Source organism: Pezoporus occidentalis, unplaced genomic scaffold, assembly GCF_034315485.1.
Source record: "Pezoporus occidentalis ecotype Australia unplaced genomic scaffold, CSIRO_AGI_Poc_V1 ctg99, whole genome shotgun sequence".
Lineage (NCBI taxonomy): Eukaryota > Metazoa > Chordata > Aves > Psittaciformes > Psittacidae > Pezoporus > Pezoporus occidentalis.
Genome location: NW_026916358.1, coordinates 2319370 through 2343725, shown reverse-complemented (window position 1 = coordinate 2343725; position 24356 = coordinate 2319370). Strand labels below are relative to the sequence as shown.

At 44.7% G+C, this 24356-nt stretch overlaps 1 long non-coding RNA gene across 1 annotated transcript; it reads right to left on the bottom strand.

Moving 5' to 3' along the window:
• Nucleotides 1–2586: 2586 nt before the first annotated feature.
• On the bottom strand, nt 2587–8338 carry LOC134157746 (uncharacterized). Its single transcript, XR_009962444.1, has 3 exons — nt 8155–8338; nt 3956–4092; nt 2587–2947 (listed from the first exon to the last, which is right to left on the bottom strand). It is a non-coding gene; the product is annotated as an uncharacterized LOC134157746 (long non-coding RNA).
• Nucleotides 8339–24356: the final 16018 nt, after the last annotated feature.

Here is a 24356-nt window from a genome sequence, read left to right as displayed (position 1 = left end):
AAGCAAACGCAGAACAGATATTAACACAGGGTGAATGTTGAGGCTTATAAATAGTTCAGTTCACTCACTGTGGTGGCTGGTGCTACACATATTCATAATAACACAGCAGACAAAGCAGCTAGTACTAGTGTATGCCTTATTTGCTTTGCAATGGCAGGAGCCTGACCATTAGTCATTAAATGAGGGATTCATCAAACCTATATACTGCAGATGTCTGCATGTGATCTGGTCACCCTATGTTACAAACTGGCATGTCCAGGACACAAGTCCCCTCACTGGTTTTAGATATTTCCCTCAGGGTGGGAAGAAAGAGTCCGTACAAGTGCCTGTCCCCCTCCAGAAGCTCTACTGGGTTCCCTGATGAGATGGGCAGAGGTGTCCCACCCAAACTGTGTGATATACAACTTGCTGCCCCTTACAAACACCATATCCAAAAGGTTAGTAAAAATGCAGCTGGAGGATTCAATCTGTGTGCTAAAAAGGGGGCTCTCACAAAACATTGAGGTTATTGGTTGTGTATTTTGGGCTCCTGACTCTCAAGAGCCACCTTTGCTATGTAAGCAGATCTGCTAAAGTGTTCAGTGTTCATTGATCCAGGAAATGAGCACACAGCTGTGGTTTGCTGTGGTACCATGACCATCATGTTCCACGTTGCTGGGTGAGCATTCTTACTGAGTTGGAATGCCATGAAGTGCCAACTGTCCTGTGCTGAGGACCTGAGCTTGTGCAACCACCCAGAGGTGCGTGGTGCAATGTGGACACGCTGGTTTGCTTGGTGGTACCAAGCTTTGCAGACTATGCCCCAGTACTGATTAACTATGCCCCAGTACTGATTAAAACCCAAATGCCACCTCCAAGCCATCACAAAAAAAAACCAGACCCAAACCCCTGACATTTTTACAACATCCCCACTTAAGACTCTGCAGCAGTAGACGAAAGGCAGGCTCAGCAACTGGTATTAAAGCAAACGGACACTTGCAATGCTGTGGGAAAGGAAGACAGATGGGATGTCTCACTGTGGAAGTGCTCTGCTATAAGAGTGCACAGCTATTTCACTGAGACAGCCACAGCCATCAGATGCTGAGGGGGAGGAGTTACAGTCAGTGAAAAGGAAGTTGCTTAGCTCACTAGAAGATATAAGTTATATTATTTTCTCACTCTGTAGGCACAGAAAGCAATGTTATGGGAAAAATTCATTCTTACAGATTATCTACTTTCCAAACCAACAGAGATTCAACAAAGACTGACATAAATCCATAATGTGTGTTCTATCTATCTGTGCTCCAAATCAATATTAGAGATGGGTTACCAGCATGCAAAGCCAGAGATCCAGGCCAGAGATGCATACAGTATTACAGGGACAGAGAGAAATCTATATGCTCAGTGTACTTATCTACATTCTAAACCAATATTAAAGCTAGTTTGCTCATGTGAAAAATAAGTGCTACATAGTTTGGAGGGGGAGAACACATCAATTTAGCACATGTACTGTGGCGACGTGTGCTAAATAACAAAGACCACCTTCACGCCATGCCTATCTAGTGCATCTGTGTCACGCAGAGAAATTCTACAGTCTCCCAAACACTCAAGTTCAGCTGTCTTTTGAAAGAAGGATATTTATGCTGTTAATTTTCTTCCAAACTTCATCAGGAGCTGCTCGAAGTTACTCTCTCAGTGCTCTCTCTCCACCCTGGTGTTTTCTACAGCAGTCATCACAGTAGTGGGTGGCCTCACTAAGCCAGGGGAGAGCAGTGCTGATGGGTCTCCACAGGGACCAGCCCTTCCCTCCATTGCTTCCTTCCCTCCCCTGTGCCCAGCCATGGCTTCCTCTTTCCACACTTCACTGCTTGCCCTGCCTTTGCTCCCTTTGACTGGTAACTGTTGATCGTCACAGTTCTGCTGCCATGAAAAGGAGAGGCAGATGAAGTCTGGTCCACTGCATCAGATTCTCTGGGATTTGGTTGTTTAACACCTGCTTCTTTTGCCTTCAGTCAAGGCAGCACAGCTGGCACAGGGCAGGCATAGGGAGAAAAAGTCTTCTCGCACAAGTCTTGCCTGTCCCCAGGTTTCCCTATCTCTGACCTTTGCACCCCTCACACACATGCTGTTTTATTGTCTGCTCCTACAAAGGCTGCCTCTTCTGAGCACCAGGCTTGCACAAGCTGCCCTACCCTGCTGCTCTCTTTTATCCCTCCCTTGCCTTTGCAGGCGTTTCTTTCCTTGTAGCTTATCAACACCAGGAGGGGTCGGCTGAGCTAAGCCCTCCTTCTTGTGGCTGCGGTCTCACCCCCATCAACACCTGTCTCTTTCATTAATTAATCCAAAATCAATCAATAACCCAATGAAATAAGCCATGTTCCTTGTTCTACACACACATTTATCTTGCTCTGATTAATATCCCAACAATGAGTCACCAGCTGTTCAGCCTAATTTGGGGAACTCTACAATAGACCAGCCTGTTCTGGAGCTCACCGTTTATTTTCCATGTCAACAAAAGAGCTGTTTCTTTAGAAAGGGAAAATGCCCCAGTGTTCTCCCGACTCAACATATCCAGGTGCTGATGAATAATTATCCCCAAACAAGGCCTCTCCTTATCAAAATAATGTTTAATATGACCATCTGAGGGCTGCTCACAAGAGTATCTTGCAATATTGCGCAGTATCAATAAAGTGCAGCTAATCTTTAAGGAAAAGACTTATTCAAGCAGCCCTGTGAACACTGTATGTAAATTTTTTTTTTGGGATCTGATATGGGCTATGTCCTGAACTTGAACTTGATAAAACTGGCTAAAGGTTCACACAGGGCTCTCCCCTTTTTGCCTCTTAAAAAGTTTCTCTCCATCTATGTAAATGAAGGTAATCAAACCCTACTTTCTGTGTGGCTCTTCTAAATCCTTTTTACAGTGAATTGTTCCCCAGGAGGACTGTCAGATTCGCTGGTTGCAATGCTGCAGCTGTGAAGAAAATAAACTGATTTCAAAATTCTGGGAGAACAAACTCTGTGTTTTCATAAGTGCGGGGAGAGGCAGTGACTTTTGTCAAAAGCTGTTTGTAGCAGGCATGTTTTCTGCCACTGGCACTGCAGGTAATGATGGAGAGAAACGTGGTTTTGCAAAGCACCAGTGTATTACACTATTGCAAATATAGTGGTGAAGAAACCAGGCACTGTTTACATGTGTGCACCATCTTCTGTTCCAAGTGTGTTTTCTGATACCTGCCTTATATGACCATGCATTTTTGAAGCAGTTTATATTTAGTTTCTTTTAGAAAGCATAAAATGGCTTCATGCACTGGACTGAGATCTGAGCTCCTGGAGAACAGTTTTATGTCAGGCTCTCATCCTTGATGCCTCTGTGGCTTTAGGTGCAACTGATCTTACAAGGTGCTCAGCATTGTGCAAGACCCAGGTCCCAGTTCACCGAAGCTCTTAAATATATGATTAATTTTTAGTCCCTTTGACTTCAGCGACTAAACTGCTTAGCTAGATTCACCCCTAGGTACTTAATCTTCCTACTTGATTTCAACATTAGCAAAATGAGGATAATTCTTTCTATAATATAGAGGGATACAGTGAGCATTAATTAGTTAATATATGTGGAGTGCTTTGGAGATATAAAGGCTATCTAGATGTTAATTTATGCAGATAGTGGAAGAAGCAGAGGGAAATAATTGCTGTCTCTCACCTGTGCAGGGTTTCAGAACAGCGTTCATTCCCTCCCTCTGCTGAAGAACAGAAACTAAGCGCTGAGACAAGCCCACGCTTAGGAGACACTCAGAGCATGCTTATCAGATTTAACACACTTTTCCATTTAAGGGAATGCAATCAGGTCTGTATTTGCATTTCCCTTGCAAATGAGCTTCACTGACTCCTTACAGTTGGCTTTGCACTAGCTGCTTCTCATGTCTCAGCGCCGAGGTAGCAAACTGCCTCAGCACTGTAGCATGCTTTCATCTACTGTGTACCTTTATCTAATTATGAACCTGGCAAGGAGACTCCAGCACTGGTGATTGGCAGATTCTCACCCGTTCCTGTTTTCAGATGCTGAATTTGGGCCATGCGAGATCTTGTTTTGGCCAAGTGCTTATCTTGGATCTGTAGATAAATAAATAAAACACATTAAAGGGACTACTTTATCTCTTCATTTTAAGTTGTTCATGCAAGGCTTGTGTTCTAACAAGTATGGTAAAGTGGCTTCAGCAAAGATGCCCTTGCTGTTGGCTCAGGAATCCTGTGAATAATATCATTATCTCTCCAAAACTGGAAAGCCACGGCAGCCCCTAGATCCCTTTCCCACCTGACAGAAGTAATAAAACACTCTGAACTATAGAGCCTGGCCCCTCATCAGTTGGAGAAAAGCTGAATAGCAGAGTCCTTGGAGTTCCCCTTGGGTCGCACTCCTGGGATTTCTGCTTGGCATTTCAAGCCCACCTTCTCTGAATGCACTGAGAGTCTGGTTATTCTACCACAGGGGAACTGTTTCCTAGCTGAAAATGAAGAGTGAATGTAAATGCAAGGCTTTATACTGAATTCTTCATGTGCCTGTGGACCCAAGAAAAGTCAGAAGAGACCAAACAGGGCTAAATAAAGAATAAGATAAGTAAGACTCTGGGTAAATCCTTTGGAAATCAAAATCTTAAGACAGTTTCTAATCCTGGCTGAGGTAAACCTGAAAGTACCTTCTGCCTCTCCGATAGGAAACAGCTTGAGGTGTGAGGTTGAAGGCCCAGATCTGCCCCATACATCCAGTGGGATCATATCGCTGAGCAGTGGGAGAGTGACAATGGGTGCAGAGAGAGGTCCTGGTACCTTGGGGAAGCCCAGAGGTACCACGGGCACCAGAGGGGTCTGGTTGGGTGGTACAGGCTACAGTGTGCCCTTCATACATCTCTGGGAAACGTGACAGCTCTGCTGAGTTGCAAAGATGATTATAAAATTCACCTTAGATAAAGCTGCTACTGCCTGGAAAATATTGCTGATATGTCAGACAAACACGTATAAAATGTCAATGACAACCATATGTACCCATACACTCTGATTTACATCTTTTCTTTCCCTAATGAAACACCATCGAGTTTTATTGCTAGTGAGCCTGTTGATAACGGCAAACAAACACTCCAGATGAAAATGAAGAGAGTAAGCTTTCCTAATTTTTGTTTTCCTTGTTCACCAATGCATGTTACGTTCTGAATTAACCTTTATTCATTCCTAAGGCAAATGCCTGCTATCCAAAATTACACCACTAATGCAAACAGTGTATGAATCTTCTGACTGATACGTTCTGACTTAATGGAAATCTGCATCTTACCAGGACAAAGGGTACCACCAGTGAGGTAATTGGCACCCAGTTCATGGAGATAACAGCCACATGTCAGAGCATGGTAGGGGGGCTGGAACTAGATGATCATAAGGTCCTTTCCAACCCAAACCATTCTATGATTCTATGACTATTGCTTACATCAGAATTTCACCTGCGGAAGGCTCTGCTGACTACTACCAAAATCAAATTTACAGTCCCTGAGCACAGGATTTTGTTCAAATATTTAAATGCAGCAGACAGAGCTTACAACTTTAAAAACATTATGTAAAAATTCACATAGTAACACCATAGGAGCCTGCCAGTTAGTGTTGGCATTACAGCAAACCCATTACACTGTTACAGAAAACCCAATCTTCCTTAAAATTTACTACTGGCTCATCAGAAGAAAAACATTTCAGAATTGATTGTCGTTGGGATTTTTTTAACAAGAGAGCTTTCAAAAACTCGGTTGTGTATTTTGTTTGTGCTATGGTATTACCCATAAGCTCTGCTTGAGGTTTCTGGATACAGTACAAACAGAAACAAATCAAATCAGAGGCAATCAAATCCAAACAGAAAGAAATCAGAAATTGGAGGCGGTCTGTACCTCACAGTTTAGAGTCTTGGCAGGTAAGGTAGGCAGAGGAGAGAGAACAAGGGAGAGGGGATAGTGCTAGAGAAGGGGAATCCACATAGTAATGGAGGAGTGGTGGCACAGAGAGATGAAGTGACTTTGGCCAAGGTTATACAAGAAGCCTGAGCAGAGATGGGAAATTAGGCCAGAGCACCCGAGACCCTCAACCACAAGGCAATCTTTCCCACTCTGTGCATCTTCTCTCTTTTTCTCTTCCTCTCTTTTTAAGGCAGAAAACATCTCCAACTGAATATCTGCAGTTCTCAAATTCTTTCTATAGTTTCCTGCTCTCGGATTTTGAAGCCAAGCAATCTCCTCTTTATCTGGCTCACCCTCATGTAGTTTGCCTGTGTTCGACAGGTTTATTCTCAGGCCTGTCCTGATGATAATCCTCACAGTGAGCTTTCCAAAGCAGGAATGAGACAGTGACAATTTACTTGGCTCAGTTTCTCTGCCTGAGCTAGTAAACAATTATTATCATTGCAGATATGAGTAGGAACTGCGTAGTGTCCCCTTATATAGCACGCAAGTTCCCACCATGGATATTCATGCCTTTTGCAACCTTCATGATTTCCAAAATCCAATCTGAAGGCCCATCCCTGGGACAGGTGGCCTGGAAAAGCAGCTGGAACGTGGGGTGGTGGGGGAAATGCACTGTTCAGCATAGGAGAAATACTCCCAGCTCAACCTGTGGTCCCGCTCTGCCTTGAGAGCCTCAGCCCTGGCACAGATGAGCAGCCAGAGGGAAGGTATCCAGCTGTGGTTGACAAGCCAAGTGGTGCCTGTGTTGCAGTGCAAATGAAGGAGGTGCAACAGATGCAGCTGGGGAACCTGAAACTGGGCCAGCTGAGTGAGGCATGACAGGTATAGGGCTGGCTGGGTGCAAGCCTGCACTACCACCTGATGCATAGCAGCGATACGGAGCAAGATGTCACCCACCCCACCTTGCAGATGGCTTCTTGGCTTAGCTAAGCAGTTTGGAGGGAGCAATAGGGTGACATAATTACAGTGATTCCAGGATCAAAGCTGCGTTCCACCACTGAGACATAGCAGCTTGTAGCCCGGAGAGCTCCAGCATAGCACAGCATGCATTGGATAAAGCAATCCCTGTCTTGCAGGAATGCATATGTATGCATGTATAATAGATGCTGCTGAGGAGCAAAGCCTTGCAAGTACCATAACAGGCAGCCAACACAGCTCTGGATCCCAAGCCATGCAGGTGGTACGGTCATGTTGCAACATTCACTTTGGGGATAATTAAAGGCATCAAATGTTTTGGCAACCTGCAAGTGACTGCAGAGGAAGTCTTACTATTCATGTTACTCATCTGTTCTAAATGCTAAGGGATGTGGAGGATCATCTCAATTAGAAAAGCAAAGTGTTCCCAAGTTGGGGAGCATAAGGAAAGGCATTCTGAATAGGACTAGATAATATACAAGAACAGAAAAAAATACATTTACATGAATTAAGAACCTGGAATCACGTTGAGGAAAAGGAGTTTTTAGCTGAACGCCAGATTAGCAAACCTCTCTTAAGAGTACTGTGTAACGGTTTGTTATTGCTTTTTGCAATAAAGATAGTAAAGGATGTCAAAGCAAGGACACCAATTGATCCAAAATTGAAAACCAGTGGAAATGAGGATGGGGAAAGACACCACAGTGCTTTTGGATTTCAACGACTTCAGGATTTCATTCTCTTTCAGCTAATCAAGAGGGTCAGCCTACATAAGTCCTTATGGATGGAAAAGGTACCTCATGGGGAAGGCATTCAGTATTGCCAATAAAATATTTGGGACACTATGGTTGAACAAACTCAGCCTGCAAGAAGAATGTAATTTGTTAGGAGTGTAGATGTTCCTTTGTCCTGTTGTAGTGTAAATGTTTAACTATACAGACTTCTTGGTTTAATAAACACAATGACTTGGATCTCACTTTTGGATCCTACTTTATCCACAGCACTCTTGATAGAAACCTGAAATCACTGGGACCTCAAGCCATCAAAAGAAGTCCTTCTACAAAGCGACAGTCAACAAGAGGAGGAAGGGAACAGACCATGCATTGAACAAGGTTGTTTGCACCCCTTCGGTGCACTGGCTGAGCATCCGGAGCTATGCACACAAACAGTGGTTCTAACGAAATCTCACACTTCAGAGATTCACAGGGAGCCCCAGTAGACGGTGGTTACCTAATGCATTACTGTCAGCATTGCTATCACTTTGACTTACCCTGAGAAGTAAGAAGTTGACTGGCTAGATCACAGCTGTAGGATGAGAAATGAGACCAGTGAGCCACACACACACAGTTTCTGTATGTGTTCAGAGGCAACCAAGCAGCCATTACTCTGCAGCCTGTTCTATGGGGTTGCTGCGTGCTGCAGAGCTTTCAGAATCACTCTTTTGCAGACATGATGGATGCAACCTCATGAACACCTGCGCCACACAGACAGGGTTATTTTGATACCAGATTTCAAGCTTCAAAAGTCAGGATGCGTCTACACAAACAGGTGTGGATGAGTGCGCTTGCTTTGCATATTCTCAAATGCAGGTGGATGAGGAGCACACCTGCCTGCACACAGCTGGGAGACGTATTCTTACATGTGTTCAAACCATTGCCTTTTTCCTTTCCCCTCCAATGAAGGATGAGCAAACCACATGGTCAATGCTAGGGAAGTGGTTTACTCAGTGTGTTTACTATTTCACCCTCTTACACCTCAAAAATAGCAAATTAATTAGCTTTGTATTTTTTTTCCTAAAGCCTTCCCAAAACCAACATTAATTTTCAGATGGATTTTCATGCCTTGAAGGGAATGTAGCTGCAGGTGTTAGCTACATGTGCAAAAATGGGAAGTTGTCTGGTGATTTTTTGGCAGCCTTAGCTTTTTTGTTGTATAGCAGAGTGAAAACTGAGACAGCTGATGCACTGTGCGGAACCTGTGGTTGACAAGACTTGGGTGTAAGAAGGCTGATTAAGTGATGCCCGCAGTACTTCTAATCTTGATGGTGGCTGAAGCATAGCAGCAGGCTCAGCTGGAGCGTGACCCTCCCATCAGTGGTGACAGAGCAGCCTTTTCTGGACCCGTTATTGTCCTCTATCATAGCAGTAACATTGCTAAGGGATTGTGAAAGGGACTATTTGGTTTGCTTGGTCAGATAAACTTGCAGGGAAATGATGGTCATTTTTAATTAGATAGGCATGAGGAGTGCAGTATCACATGCCAATGAGACTTACCCCATCTTTCAGGCAAAGAAACTTCATGTCAATGCTTAAAAGGCAAGACAGCTTCTATTAGCAAACCCCAGGGCCAGAGAGGAAAGAGAAGGAAAGATGGATAAAGGCAAGAGAGTGTCATGTTTCAGAGCAGTGCAATAGACTGTGCTTTCTTTTTGGAACGGGCTGTATTTTGGGGTCTTTAGTTCAGACTATCCATAAATATGGAACACTAAGAAGCATGGTCTGCTTTATACAAAAGGAGAAGCAGTGAAAATCCCATGGCCACAGTGTAATTTTGCTCCTGGGTTGCATTTACTCCCCCACTTCTCTAAAACAAGGGCAGGGTACTGCAGTGCAATTCTGCTGGTAGTGAACTCATAACTTGGTGCAAACAGCACAACACTTAGACACATAACTTAGGGCACAAGAGACTGGGTTCTCCCACTGTCCTGACCCTGTGAGGGTGGCAGCCTTCTTGGCTTGAAAATTTCAGTTTTGAAATGAGAACATCACGTCAATGAGAGAAGCAGGATCTAATGCAGCTAAAACAGTACCTTACATTCTCACTCTGTTTCTAAACAGCTAAAAAGTAGATTGGCTGTGGTTGGTTCACCCTGGTGCAGGGTGATGGGGAATAGGGGTTGTGATCAGCTCATCACACGTTGTCTCTGCTGGTCCTTCATCCTCAGGGGTAGGACTCATCATGTTCTACCCCTGCTTCAGCGTGGGTCCCTTCCATGGGAGACAGTCCTCCATGAACTGCTCCAACGTGAGTCCTTCCTGCAGGCTGCAGTTCTTCATTAACTGCTCCAGTGTGGGTCTCTTCCATGGGCTGCAGGTGGAGATCTGCCCCACTGTGGTCCCCCATGTGCTGCAGGGGCACAGACTGCCTCACCATGGTCTGCAGGGAAATCTCTGCTCTGGCACCTGGAGCACCTCCTGCCCTCCTTCTGCACTGACATTGGTGTCTGCAGGGCTGTTGCTCTTAAATATTCTCACTCTTGATGTTCCTGCACAGTAATTTCCCTCATTTCCCTTCTTAAATACATTACCCCAGCGGTGCTACCGCTGTGACTGACGGGCTCAGTCTTGGCCAGTGGTGGGTCCATCTTGGAGCCAGCTGGGATTGGCTCCATCAGACACAAGGGGAAGCTTCTGGAAGCTTCTCACATAAGCCATCCCTGTAGTCCCCTCCCCACTATCAAATCCTTGCCGTGCAAACCTAATACACAGGGTTCTGACACCTCCTCTCTCAGGAGTCAGATGGGCTTTTCTTGAGCCGAAGTACTACTCAGTCTCAGCCAAACAGAGCTCTTTGACTGTTGGAAAGTTTGGTACACTCCCACAGGGTATGAAAAGTATAAAATCAGTCAAATTTTATTATGAATGGGATTATTAATTTAGCAGACCATGGCTGAAAACTTTCCAGACTAATGTAATATCTCCTCCTTGCCAAATTCATAAATGTGTAAGAGCAATAATTTATAAATAAATTAGTCTATTCAGCAAAAGTGCAATCTACTGTGCTGCCAGTTAGTAAAGGAAGGGGAAACACAGAAACCTTGTGAGAAAGCACTGCCTAAAAGAACTATGACCAGAGAAACGTTCATGTAGATGTGAAACAAAGATGAGAGCCTGGAGTCAAAAACTGGGGGAAGGACAAATCAGGGCTACTACAAGGCACTGACTGCCCACCTGCACCTTCACACTTCTTGAATCCCAGCAGCACCCTTGGAGGTTAAAACAATACATATGGCTACATGCTTGTGAGCTCAGCTGGCATTTTACAGTATCTGCAAGTTTGCTTCCAGCCAAAACTCATCTACATACATATAGATACTGGACACTAAAGCCTGTCACATTAAATGTGTCTCTGGATATTCTGTCCATGACATGACCTGAAGCATTTTCTTCAGCAAGGCTAATAGATTTCTACTAGACACTGCAGTTCTAAGTGCCATGCTTGATTGAACAACTTGTCTACACTATTAAAATGCGGAGAGAACTTAGACAAGCATTTAGAAGCTTTGTCATTAAACAGTTTTCTTGTCAATTGATCTATCTTGTAGGGGGAAGACAACTACTAGATCCATCAATTGCCATCAAAAACCCTAGGAACAGGTATTAATCAATTAAGTGGGCACATATTGCTTGACAGCTCCCTTTGGGACATGGCTGATTCAGGGCCTGACTATTCAGCAGGATTAGGAACTTTAAGAAGCACCGGAAAGTTGATCTTAAATGAAGTTAAGATCTCCAATGTGTCAGTGGAGCAGCACCATGCAAATGAGCCTCGCAAACCACTCTCTGCTGATGAGGGCTTTATTTCTCCCCCCTCCACTCCTGAGATAGTCTCACACAGCTTTTAAGTGGTTTAATTGCTTCCAAAGGCTCAGTCTTCTGTTGATTTTTCATTGTCACACATTCCGTGACTTGTGCTGTTCAGCTCAAGCCCTCATAGCCCTTGCTGTTCCCCAGGTGCCATGCCTTGGATGAGCAGCAGTGCCTGTGGTAGGGGGGAGAAGGGTGCACTGAGATGGAGCAAGGCACCCACAGCTCACTGAGTCAAAATGACTCTTCCTAGAGAAGAATGACCATGCACACAGCACAAGGGGAATGCCTACTGTCCTGGGTTCAGCAGTAGCAGTCATTTTTCTCCTTCTTGGTAGCTGGTGCAGTGCAGTGTTTTGACTTTCGGCCTGGGAACAGAGCTGATAACAAGGATGTTTTGGTTTGGCCAAGGACTTTGTGAGCCTCATGGGAGGCTGGGAGGAAGCAGAGACAGGACACCTGACCCAAACTGACCAAAGAGGTATTCCATACCACAGCACGTCATGCCCAGGATGTAACTGGGAGTGAACTGGAAGGTCTGAGACTACAGGGTTGGAGGAGGTATGGGTCGGTGCTTGGTCGGGCTTGGGGGGGGGGGTGAGTTATCAGTCGGCTGGTGCTGAGACGTTATCTTCTCTTCCCTTGTTATTTCCTTTATCATTATTATCACTGGTGGTAGCAGTAGTGGTTTGTTATACCTTAGTTACTGAACTGTTCTTACCTCAACCTGTGGGAGTTGCATTCTTTTCAATTCCCCTCTCCGTCCCTCCAGGAGTAGGGGGAGGGAAAGAAGGGGGGGGGAGTGAGTGAACGAGTTGCCTGACTGGGTTTAAACCACGACACCTACTTACCTAAAGCTGTGTCACACAGGGGCATCTCATCCAGCCAATGTCTCTGTCATTCCCATTACTGATGGCAGTTTAAGCCTTCACTTGTATACTGTTTTTTTCCAGAGGCCCAGGTTACAGAGGTCCTGGGACACCTCTGTGTTGGACAAGCCCAGTGTGGCTGTCACAGACGTATTCCTATCACTGAACCACCTTGCTCCTTGGTAAGATTTTTCCATCTCCTTCAGCTTTAGAAATGCCCTCTCCTAACCTTTTCTAATGGTTGCTGCTAGCAGTACTGCTCACAACCCCACCTTGGCAAAGCCTCCTCTCTCAAGAGAGAGGCAAATATCTTCCACACATCTTACATATAAAACTCCCCAAGATTTTCTCTGTCTCTTCACTCGTATGTTCATGGGATTAGCTTGCGCAGGTGTGTGCAAAACACGAACAGAAAAAGCCAAGTGCTGAGACTCTTTCATGCAGAAATTACTTGTGGTAATATTGTCAACCCCGTAACTTTGCAGAGCTTGCCAAATCTGTTTTGCTTCTACTCCATGAAAGAAACATAACTCTCTCCCTATCCCTGAGCTATGACCCAAATGCTGTCAATGCACCATGAGATTGATAATTACAGTTAAAAGGAAGGTGGCAGTCCATCAGATACTGTACTGCAGGTAAAAATCCATGTCGAGATTCAGTCATTGCATGAGAACATAACAAAAGTTAAAATGTTCCCACTTTTTCAAAGCTGCAAATTAATGTGAAAACTCAGATGCAGATCATGCCTATTTAGAAATGTTAAAGATTGATAAATTGTCACTCTCACGATCAGTTTAAGTTTCAATTAAGTAGAATTGAATCACCCAAGTATTTATTCCAATTACAGATAGGTGGATCCAGGCCATAAGCTTTATATGTCCAGTTTTATTTTTCTCACATTCTCCACCAATTCATTCTGCAGAATAATAAAAGTTGCAGAAAATATTATTCACAGTGGGTGTGCTCCAGTAAATTTGAAAATCTGATGATAAATATAAGGGAATAGTTCAGAAAACAAATTTCCTATGTCCTAAATTGAAACTAGATCAGCGATGAAAGTTCAGTTGTTTCTCTTTTAATGATGTTGTCACTGATAGCAGGGGATGTACTTGGCCACTAATTACAACACTGAGTTTACAAGGAGTCTGTGTGGAGCTAAGAAATACAATGGCCACTCTGTGGAGGGAATCACTGTTGGGCTGTCCCACTGCATTTATAGAAACTGATGGCAATAAACTCAGCAGACAAGCAGAACTTTACTGCAAACATCCCTTTAATTTATTGTGACAATTGCAAAAAATCACCTTTCAGTGAGGGTGGCATCTTCCGATGTGTTTTTTCCTCTTGTCCATCATGGCATGGCTGTGCCTCAGCATGTACCTGCAAGGTATGTGCCCCTCAGCTGTACCTGCAAGGAAGGAGTGGCTGCATCCCAAGGGAGAGATTAGCTCCCTGAACACCCTGCACCCAGCCACTGCTAGGGAGCTCCTTCTCACCCCATGGGAATGGCAGCCTCTGCCCAGCACAGAAAGTTTTGCTGCACCTCTGCTGAGGACTGTGCTTTTCAGAAAACCTATGTTTGTAGTCATATCATCTTTCCTGAGGGTAGAATATACAGATTAGCTATGGCTCCAGGGAGATGTCATAGCATTCTTCCAGTATCTAAAGAGGGCCTACAAGAAAGCTGGACAGGGACTTTTTACAAGGCCAGGTAGTGACAGGACAAGGGGGAATGGTTTTAAACCAAAAGAGGAGAGATTTAGATCCTGTATCAGGAAGAAATTCTTCACTACGAGGGTGGTGAGGCACTGGCACAGGTTGTCCAGAGAAGCTGTGGCTGCCCCATCCCTGGCAGTGTTCAAGGCCAGGCTGGACAGAGCTTTGAGCAACCTGGTCTGGTGGAAGGTGTCCCTGCCCATTGCAGGGGGTTGGAAGTAGATGAGCTTTAGAAGTCCCTTCCAACCCAAACCATCCTATGATCCTATGATATATATATTTGTTTTCACTTTATACCAGTCCACAGAGCTCTGAGGGATGTGATTGCATCCCCTGCTTGGGTTTTGGGGGTGGCTGGCCCAGAAGCCCAGCCACTGGACACTGTGGGAGGGAGGAGGTATCCAGGCTGGGTTCAGGGTCTGAAATACAGCTGCTGGTGCCCCAGTTTGTGCCATCCTGGGATTGGGATGTGGATGAAGGGAGATGTCCCTGGTGTGAACCTGGGGGAGGCTGCACCCTGCTGAGACACCAGCTGCTGAAACCCCATATCAACCCTCAGACCAGTTTCCCAGGGGCCACAGATCTTGGCTGCTGAAGGCAGAGAGGAGCCCCAGGGAAGCTCAGTCTCAGAAGCAGAAATGTTCCTGCTTCTCACTGAATGTAAAATAATTGCCTGAATCTGTGTGAGGAAATCCTCTCCCTGGAGCAGCTTTGGGGATATGACAGAAGACATGCTCCACTTCTGCCAAAGATAAAGCAATTTATCCTTTTTTTTTGCTATTTCTTGCAGTAGAAAGCCCTGAATTCCTTCCAAGACATGACAGCGGTGTGTATTAGGACATGACAAGGAAAGAAACTGGCTGTGGTGTCTGGGTTTTTCTTCTTTTGGGCTACTGCAGGTTTTTTTCTGGCTGCAGAGTGGTGTCAGCGATTTCAGTGACTTTATCCCTGTTGTTGATGTTGTTGGTGCTGTAAATCTGCCTGTAAGGTGCTGCTGGCAGAAGTGGCACATAAAGCAGAAATTTGTCCTTTGTATTTCAAGCAAATAGGAGACAGGAATTACATAAGCTGGCTCCACAGCTCTGTCAGAGAGTCAGGAATCTGCTTCCTTGGTCTCCTCCCCTTGCAAAAGTTTTGGGGTTGGGGTGATAGTTATACGCTGCATATATATGTGAATAGATACCAGCACTTATGAAAAAATTTATAGATACATATGTGTGCGTGTGTATACATATATATGTATATATATGTGTACACGTATACATATATAAGTATGTATATGTGTGTATATATACATATATATGTGTATATATATGTATGCATGTGTATGTATGTCTCATATGTATGAGACAGAGGTTTCAAATGTAGACAGTGTACCTGTAATTATCATAGACTCCTTCAGTAAAAATGTTCGTACACATTAAAATCTTCAGTGCAGAGAGACTGACTGAAACTACATTTTACTTCTTTCTTTTCCCTCTTTATCTTTTTATTTTTCTGTTTTGATCCTTCTTTTTCTCTTTTAGCATTTCCCCTTCCTGTTTAAATGCATTAGGTAATAGAGACTAAAAATGCCTTTGCATCAATCTGAGGTATACTTAGGAACGCAAAAATCTTTTGAATGCATGGAGATGCATTTGAACATAGAATCACAGTTTGGGTTGGAAGGGACCTTAAAGATCATCTCATTCCAACCTCCCTGCCATGGGCAGGGACACTAGACCAGGTTGTACTCTGTCTCTCACTAGCAGTGTTCATCCCATGTCTCTGCAGCTTAATACCACTGTGCTTACATGACATGTTATGGTTGCATGGTATATAAGCACATATAGAAACATGCAGTTGAAAAGTATGATGAAAATAATCTAAACATTTGTTGGAATATTTAAAATTAATGTGTACCCCTCAACAGAAGAATGTTTTCACATGGGTGCATGTGTTTTATTTCTGTATGCATCAACCGGTCTTCCTATGAGTGCATGTGCGTGGGAGCAAAGGATATGATTATGGATTTGCATAACGTCCTGCATGAACGTAAACTGAAACTGAAAACATGGAGGGAATTATACGATCTATTTTTAAAGTCTACGTTACTGCAAATGTTGCTTCATCAAGCTCTTATCACAGCTGATTAATTATGTAGAATGAATGATGATGAGTTCTTGCTTTATCTTCCATATCTGTACTGGAGAAGAAATTTAAGCAGGCTGTTTTGGGACACTCACAAAGAGGTGCCTAGGCAGACAGTGGAGCGAGTACTGCAGGCTGATTTTTTTACCCTCTGGACATCCTACAGATACCAATATCTCTCCTCATGCATGAAATTATTGATTTCCATGGTAGCAATGAAACGTGAAAATGTCAATTTTTAAATGTGAACAGTAGGGACCACTTGCTACGACAACAGCTAACACAGGCCCATGCCTTTGGGAAAGATCTTAGTTATATTAACAACATCGATCTACTGTGGAAAGATCTGGTATTCCTATCATTTTGTCTTCATATTGCTTCTGCACAGTGATTCCAGAAAAAATGTACTATTAGTTTTGATAGCTCCCCACCTCCTAATTCTCTTCTTCTCCAGCATGGGAGGCACTTGTATGAAGCCGCCTGAAGCACAGTCCCTGGCTGTGCTGGAGGTTCATGCTTTCTTGAATGGGTCCTGGTGGTGGGGGCTGGCTGGAGGGCACTGTCCCCACCACAGCACCCCAACCTGTCCTTGCAGCCCCCAGATGGTGTTTGAGGGATGCCAGCACAGGAGACAGCCCTAAAGCTCTCATTGTAGGTGTGCAGGGTGGCTATTGGCTCTGTGAGTCCAGGATCGGCCCCAAGAGATGGAAGTAGGACAGAGGACATTAATGTAGCTGGGTGCAATCAGATGAGGGAAGAGGGCAGCAGGGTATGGGAAATTGGATTATTTTTATTGGGGAAAATGAAGAATGGGTTTCAGGGGTGAGAGTCTGGCAGGAGGGAATCTGAACAATCCCAGAATTGACAGCATCACAACTTGGGCATACAGGGACCGGAGGCCACACCACCCTGACATCTATGGTATGACAATTACAACTACTGCAAATGTTAAGGCGTTTCTAAGCTGCAGACACAGCTGCACCATAATTCAGATAATGGAGTGCCTCAATGTTGCCAGCCACTTTAACTTTGACAGGAATATCCTAATAGCTGTCTTAAAACCTCATTTTTAGAGGTATCCTCTCACAAAAAAATTCCTTCCTTCCTTCCTTCCTTCCTTCCTTCCTTCCTTCCTTCCTTCCTTCCTTCCTTCCTTCCTTCCTTCCTTCCTTCCTTCCTTCCTTCCTTCCTTCCTTCCTTCCTTCCTTCCTTCCTTCCTTCCTTCCTTCCTTCCCTCCTTCCCTCCTTCCCTCCTTCCCTCCTTCCCTCCTTCCCTCCTTCCCTCCTCCTTCCCTCCTTCCCTCCTCTCCTCCTTCCCTCCTTCCCTCCTTCCCTCCTTCCCTCCTTCCCTCCTTCCCTCCTTCCCTCCTTCCCTCCTTCCCTCCCTCCCTCCCTCCCTCCCTCCCTCCCTCCCTCCCTCCCTCCCTCCCTCCCTCCCTCCCTCCCTCCCTCCCTCCCTCCTTCCTTTCCTCCCTCCCTCCCTCCCTCCTTCCCTCCCTCCCTCCCTCCCTCCCTCCCCCTCCCTCCTTCCCTCCTTCCCTCCTTCCTTCCTTCCTTCCTTCCTTCCTTCCTTCCTTCCTTCCTTCCTTCCTTCCTTCCTTCCTTCCTTCCTTCCTTCCTTCCTTCCTTCCTTCCTTCCTTCCTTCCTTCCTTCCTTCCTTCCTTCCTTCCTTCCTTCCTTCCTTCCTTCCTTCCTTCCTTCCTTCCTTCCTTTCCTCCCTTCCTCCCTTCCTTCCTTCCCTCCCTCCCTCCCTCCCTCCCTCCCTCCCTCCCTCCCTCCCTCCCTCCCTCCCTCCCTCTGTCAAGGAAGATGTTAGCCTGGACTTATTTTGGCTCAGCCAGGGGGAAATTAGGCATGTGAGAGTAACAGGAAAGTTTGATGCTGGTGCTCACAGTGTTTTGAGGTCAAGTAAGCAAACCCCCAGAGGACATTGTACAGGAAGGTGTTAAGAAAATAGTCACTATGATGCAATGGTGTATGTCAAGGAACAAATCAACCAACATGACTTTCTAAGAAAGTTGGAGAACTCCAAAAGAAATCACAGTTGCAGGATGTCTGTTTATAGTTGCCCCCCAAAAGAGAAAACTAAATGGCAGCAGAAGCAGGCAGTGTGCCCTTAGCCTGCTTGTCAGGCTCCACTCTAGTCCCTGGGCAAAGATAAAACCATCAAGAAAACAGAAGTGAAGGGCAGCCAAGGGGGCATCACATAAAAGGATTGCTGTGCATAAGAGGAAGAGGACCCCCTCTTAAACAGGGAAGTGAAATAAAGGGTTACAAAATGGGAATGATGCAGAACTATATTCAGACTTTGTTTCGTAGAAAGAAAAAAGAAGATGGAGTGCTGGCAGTTAGGAAGTATTGACAACACTTTAGCTGTTGATAAAAAAGCATGCAAGAAAACATGGTAAATTAACTGCGCTGACTAAATTCACCCATAATATTGGAGGGATTATTATTGAGTGGCATATTATTTCCTATATATTTTCTGTCTCAGAGAAAGAGAAAAATACATTAAGACAGGGGAAAGAAAACGGGAAGACTCAGGCTGCTGATTTAAGACACTCATAAACAGGGAGGTATCTACACGTGACGGAGACATCAAATGTCCTATTATAATCAGTAGCAATTTAAGGATTGAACTTGGTTCAATTGCTCACACACAGACATGGCCTGATGGCCCAGGGGGACAGCAGACATGCACTGGGGGCTGACAGGTATCCCAGGAACTACAGGAAACCCTTTATTCTGGAGCATAGGGCTGGAGACCAGGCAGGACAGGATAGGCCATGGGCATCTCAAAATGCACTGGGCACCTGCGGTTAACCACAGCTGAATCAGAAGCTGGGAGTGGGAGGTAGTTCCAAATTAAGGCTCCAAATGCACAGCTCCACATATAAGCTAGATGTTAGTGTTCCTACGGTGTTTCTGCAGTGGAAAAACAGTTCCGTATAATTATTGGCATTTAAACATCATGTTTGAAGACCATGTTGGTACGGGCACCTACAGCACTTAGAGCAAAAGGTGCAGCAGACAACTTCAGCCCAGTGTCTGGGCTGTGTGATGTGTGGGGAAGCCTTCTCACAGTTATCTTCATTATCCTGGTCCAACTTCAGATGTCTCCTTTAGAGAGGTTTATGACAGAACAAGCTACCCCCTCCGCAGCTGATGAAGAGAAACAGGCATGGAGGTACAATCCTTCTTGCTCTAAAGCAGACGTCTAAAATAGGAGGGATTCCATTTCTCACGTGCTTGTTGCTCCTGTAGAGAGTGATTTTTCTCAGTGTTTAGAATGATGAAGCCAGATTTCTGCTGGTGCATGCAAAGGAAAAGCATATTTTTTATTTTTTACTTTTTTTCTCCATGGTTTGGAAGTGATTTCTTCTGAAAAAGTGCTACGAGGACTACTTATATATGACAAAATGAAAGAACTGTAAGGTGCTTCAGATTCCTCCCTGGTGTGTTGGCAACCACACTGCATGGTGAGCAAAGGCCTTGGCTCCCATATCTGCAGAGCTGCATCTCTTCTGGTGCTTACCCTTGATCCAGCTTGCCCTGAGACTTGGGGTCCTGCAAAGAGAGGCATCCATGCTCCATGGGGTACAGTGTGGGTACCCAGTGAGGATGCAACACTCAGGGCAAGACTTGCTACCCTGAATCACATGGGTCTGGGCTCAGGAAATGAGTCAACTGCTTGCCTTTGTCCTCTGTGGCCTGTATGACCTTCTTAGGTAGAGGTAGCTTTACTTAGAAACAAACCCTATGATAGTCTGTAAGTGCATCATCACCTAACACCATGACACAGCAGCCCTGGCCTGTGAATTCCTCCATTTGCTGTCTTCTTGGGGTGAAACAAATCACAGCTCCTTTTGGGTGAGGGCTGAGGGAAGCATGCCCATACCAACACAGTAGGATTGGCTGGTGAGCTGGGAAAATGCGGAGTGATTTCTCAGAGGGGGAGTGGAGAACGCTCCCTGCTGACAGCTCTGCTCCCCGGTGAAATACGGCATCGCATCTCTACCACTCCCACCACCGCGGAGGGCAAGTAAAATGCCAAGGAGAGGGAGGGGATTCTTCCAAGAGATATACATCGTGCAACTGGCAGAGGTTCAATTTGCAGAGATTAAGGTGAACATTAGAGCAGAGATTCCATACAGATGACGTCTACAAAATTACAGAGAGCAATTTGGAAAACTGTGCTTCTTAAGCACTGAGGGGAACAACAGTGCATTGTAAGGGACAGGATCTCTCATAGGTAATGGCTGTATTACAGTGATGTAGTGTTCACGCTGCAGTTTAACATGAGTCACAGCCCTGACTGATGCACAAATACCATATAATTTTATATAGGCTATATATGCACCTTGTTTATTGAGTCATTTTCATCTTTATCATACAAGTTTAGAACTTCTCTGAGCTGGTCCCTTGGAGTTATGGACGGTACCTTAAGAAATTTAACTTAACCACTGCTTGAGGAATGTGCCAATTAGATTTTTTTTTTGCATTAGTGAGTGAATAAAATTCAGCAGTACCTCTTTACAGTAAGCATAACTCTATTTTCAAGTAGGTTTGGAATACAATGCAGTACTTGTAAATGCAACTTGGGAATTCCAGTAGTTATCTGATAAGTGACACAGACTAGGGTTAAGAATGTGACCATCCACTATGAATAGTTCCCACTTAAAGCTTGAGTGCATGTATTTATAGAACTACTTATTTTAGGCTTAATGCATTTAGTGGTGGGGTATCTGGAATTTGCTCCTTCCTGGGCCCCTTTCCTTTTAAAAAGCATGGACTACTGTCTGCTTGGGGTCTGACAGGGGACTGTATTTAACATTTACCTTGTTTACAGCTAAAAATAAGGAAACAGTGAGTTTGGTATCTATAGATCTAAGCATTTGCATGCCCATTTGTTAGCTGAACATTCAATCACAGAAGCTGCACAAATTAGGCACACAGCTATACAAATCTAGTTTAGAAAAGTGGGCCATGAGAGGGTACGTGCATCTAAATATTTTACAAGCTGAACAATCACCCTGGAGTATTTTAGGTTAGAGGTAGTTAAATTATATGTCCATCCAAATTTTCATGTAAGCAAATATTCAGAGACGAATATGCATAAAATCTTCCAATTATCATTCTGCAGGGCTCGGTTAGGCAGAGCTCCGTGCTTTTACAGTTTGGTTCTGTGACACAAAAGCAGCAATATGATTACTACTGGAGTCTGGATTACCCAAAGATACTTTTAGTAATCCATTTCACTGCTGCAGTACATAAAATGTTAGCAGTAACACAAGCACTCCGAGAGCTAAATCAATGGAGTGACTGGGACAGCAGGATGACACCCAGCCCTGCCATAGCCAGTACCAATGGGGAGCATTCACTGCCAGGCTCAGGAGCTTTAGGGGTTTTGCTATCCCTCCACAGCATCACTTCATTTCTGCCCACAGGTTCCCATGTGATGCCTGAAGCCCAGGTCTCCCTGCTCCCCGCAGAGGGGTGGTCTGGAGCCTTAACTCTGTATCTCAAACCAAAAATGCATCATCTGCCTGGGAGCGGGCAGTAACATCTCCACGCAACTGTCCACATTCCAGCATGGCCACGCTTTGTCCCACCTTGATGGCTTCATCTCCTCCTTGCCGAGGGCACGGCCCCAGCCTTTCCCTCTTGAGGCCACTCCACCAAACTGTTTTCTTTCAGCATCTGAGACTTCCTTTTTATGTTTGAGGTTGTAATTAGAGAAACTGAGCTACAGGCCCATGAAGGGGACTTAAAGGCAATCCTGTAAGCAGAATTTGTGGACTTGGGAACAGGCACTGGCTTAGACCGAAGGACATAATTTGCTTTCCAGCTGCAGACAGGCAGTCTGGTCTTGCTGTTCGAGAGTGCTCTCAAATTTCCCAGGTGACTAACGTTACCTCCTGGCATTAAAGGCTTCCGTGCTGTACCTGGTCCTACTACTTGTATCCCATAGCCACTTAAGATAATTATTGCTCATATTGAAACACTCCCTTTTAATTAATGGAAGGGTTGATGATCTCATATGTTTATCTGTTAGCAGTTTTGTTACTTTTTAATAACTAGAGGCCTAGAAAGATGCAAACTTACCGCATCAAACGATGATGGCTGGCTGTCACCTCAAATGTAGAGGGGCCTGTGGTTTGGGCAGGGCACTGGAATCTTAGGAAAGCTCCACCGTTTGCGGCTGCATGGATGGTGTACTAACAACTAACAACTGCCCTGAGAGGTCCAGCAAATCTCTTTGAAGGACAGACAACAGGAGAGGAAAAAGCAATCCAACAACTATGAAGTAGCAGCCTTTCACATGACGCGCCTACAGATGAGTAGTCCTTGTTCCCAAGATGCTGGCAGATTACCACAGATTTGTCAAAAATTATGAGCTTCTTCAATGGAGATCTTTTTTGTATGCCTGCTGACTTGAAAAGCATCCCAGAAGTATCTTTCCATTTTAGTTTCTGCTCATTTTTATCAGGATGGGGGTGCAAGTGAGGGGAGAGGAAGGAAAAGATAACGCAAGCATCTCCCCATGTGTACTTCCAGGTAGCGCTGCCTGAGCTGGTATATATACCAAACCCAGAAATATCATAGACAGAGCGCACCAGAGCTGGCTCCAAACTACCAGCCTTATGCTCTTCCAGCAGCATTGCCAGCTCTTCCCAGAATGTCCCAAGCCACCAAGGCTGAGAAGCCCTGCGGGGAAAGCAAAGCAAGCCCAAGCCGCTTGATCTGCCCGAAGTGGTTCCTACAGGCAGTACCTGCGTGGGCACTTTTTCTCCACCTCTTCTTGCTCCACTGTCCTTGAGATACAGAGCGTTGGTGTCTGTGGGGCTGTGGGGCGCTGTGGGGGAGGCTCATCCTGCTTTTGGGCATGAGAGGAATGCAGACGGCATGGAGAAGATCTCTCCATGCACAGATTTCAGAAAGTATGTTTTCTTCATCAGTAAACAAACGATGAGTCAGTGGCTGTTGCACGGGAGAAAATGCGATCACAAAGAATGTATAAGTAAATAAATTAGTTCCCTTTAGTCATGGCAACAACTCAGAGTTTCCACCGAAATGTTTTATTCCAATTCATCTTTCTTCCTTTGTTTTTGTAACCTTCTTGCCCTTGTACTTTGGGAAAATAAAATTCTAACAGAGTTCTCTTGTAAATAGTTTTTCAAAATGCAGTTCTTGCATTATACTGCATCTGAAGACACAGTCTTAGACATTTATGCCCAGGGATATAGCTGTGGGGGAAGGAATGGAGCTGTAACCCCTGTGTCCTGAAGGTGCTGCAGGTCTTGCATGTGGCATTTGTCACTCAACCCACAAAAGGAACTTTTACCACATGGATGTCATGTGGGTGCTTTGTCTGTTTTACAGATGCCATTCTGAAGATCTTGGGATGTTTGCTGACCCCTGTCCCCAAGCATCGATGACAGAATACTGCGGTCCAAAGAACCACGTCTCTCCAGGGATATCTCTATTTAAAAACATGCTTCTGCTCCAGTCCTTTCCATTACATCTACGTCTTAGAGCAGTTGATACAAACTTTTTTGTTTTTCCCAGATCCTGCAGAGAAGGAAATCTTGCAGAACTGTGTTTCAATCCTTGGCTTAAGCTCTGTTCTTTCAAAGGCCATATTTTGCTAATAGACAGTAAATAGTCTAAAAATATATATAAGGTGTTTTAAAATTGTGTATTTATTACAACTCCTGTAACCTCAGTCCATGCCAAATGAGCGCTCACATCTTGATTTAAATGTCTCTTAATACAGTCCTCATCTATTGGCTGCCACAAGTGGATCTTTTTCACTAAGATGGGAACATTTCAGAGAACTGAATTATTATTGCCTTCATTCATCGATTTCTTCAAAGCTGTTTTACCATTGGTTTTGTCCCTTTTACGTGAGATGGAAGGAATTTAGGCAGATGACACAAGCACTTTTTCTCATACATTTTCCTTCTGACTACAACTGCTTTTATATCTGAGAGACATTGTTGTGTATATCTGTCCTAACTGTAAAATTCACTTATGCTACTCCAAGCTACGAAGGTGATGGCATTTTCCTGGTCAGGAGGACTGCAGAAGGATGCATGCAGCCAGCATCAGCAATATAAATCTCTTCATATTACAAATGGATCAGTTTGATTTGGTTTAAATTTTCAGG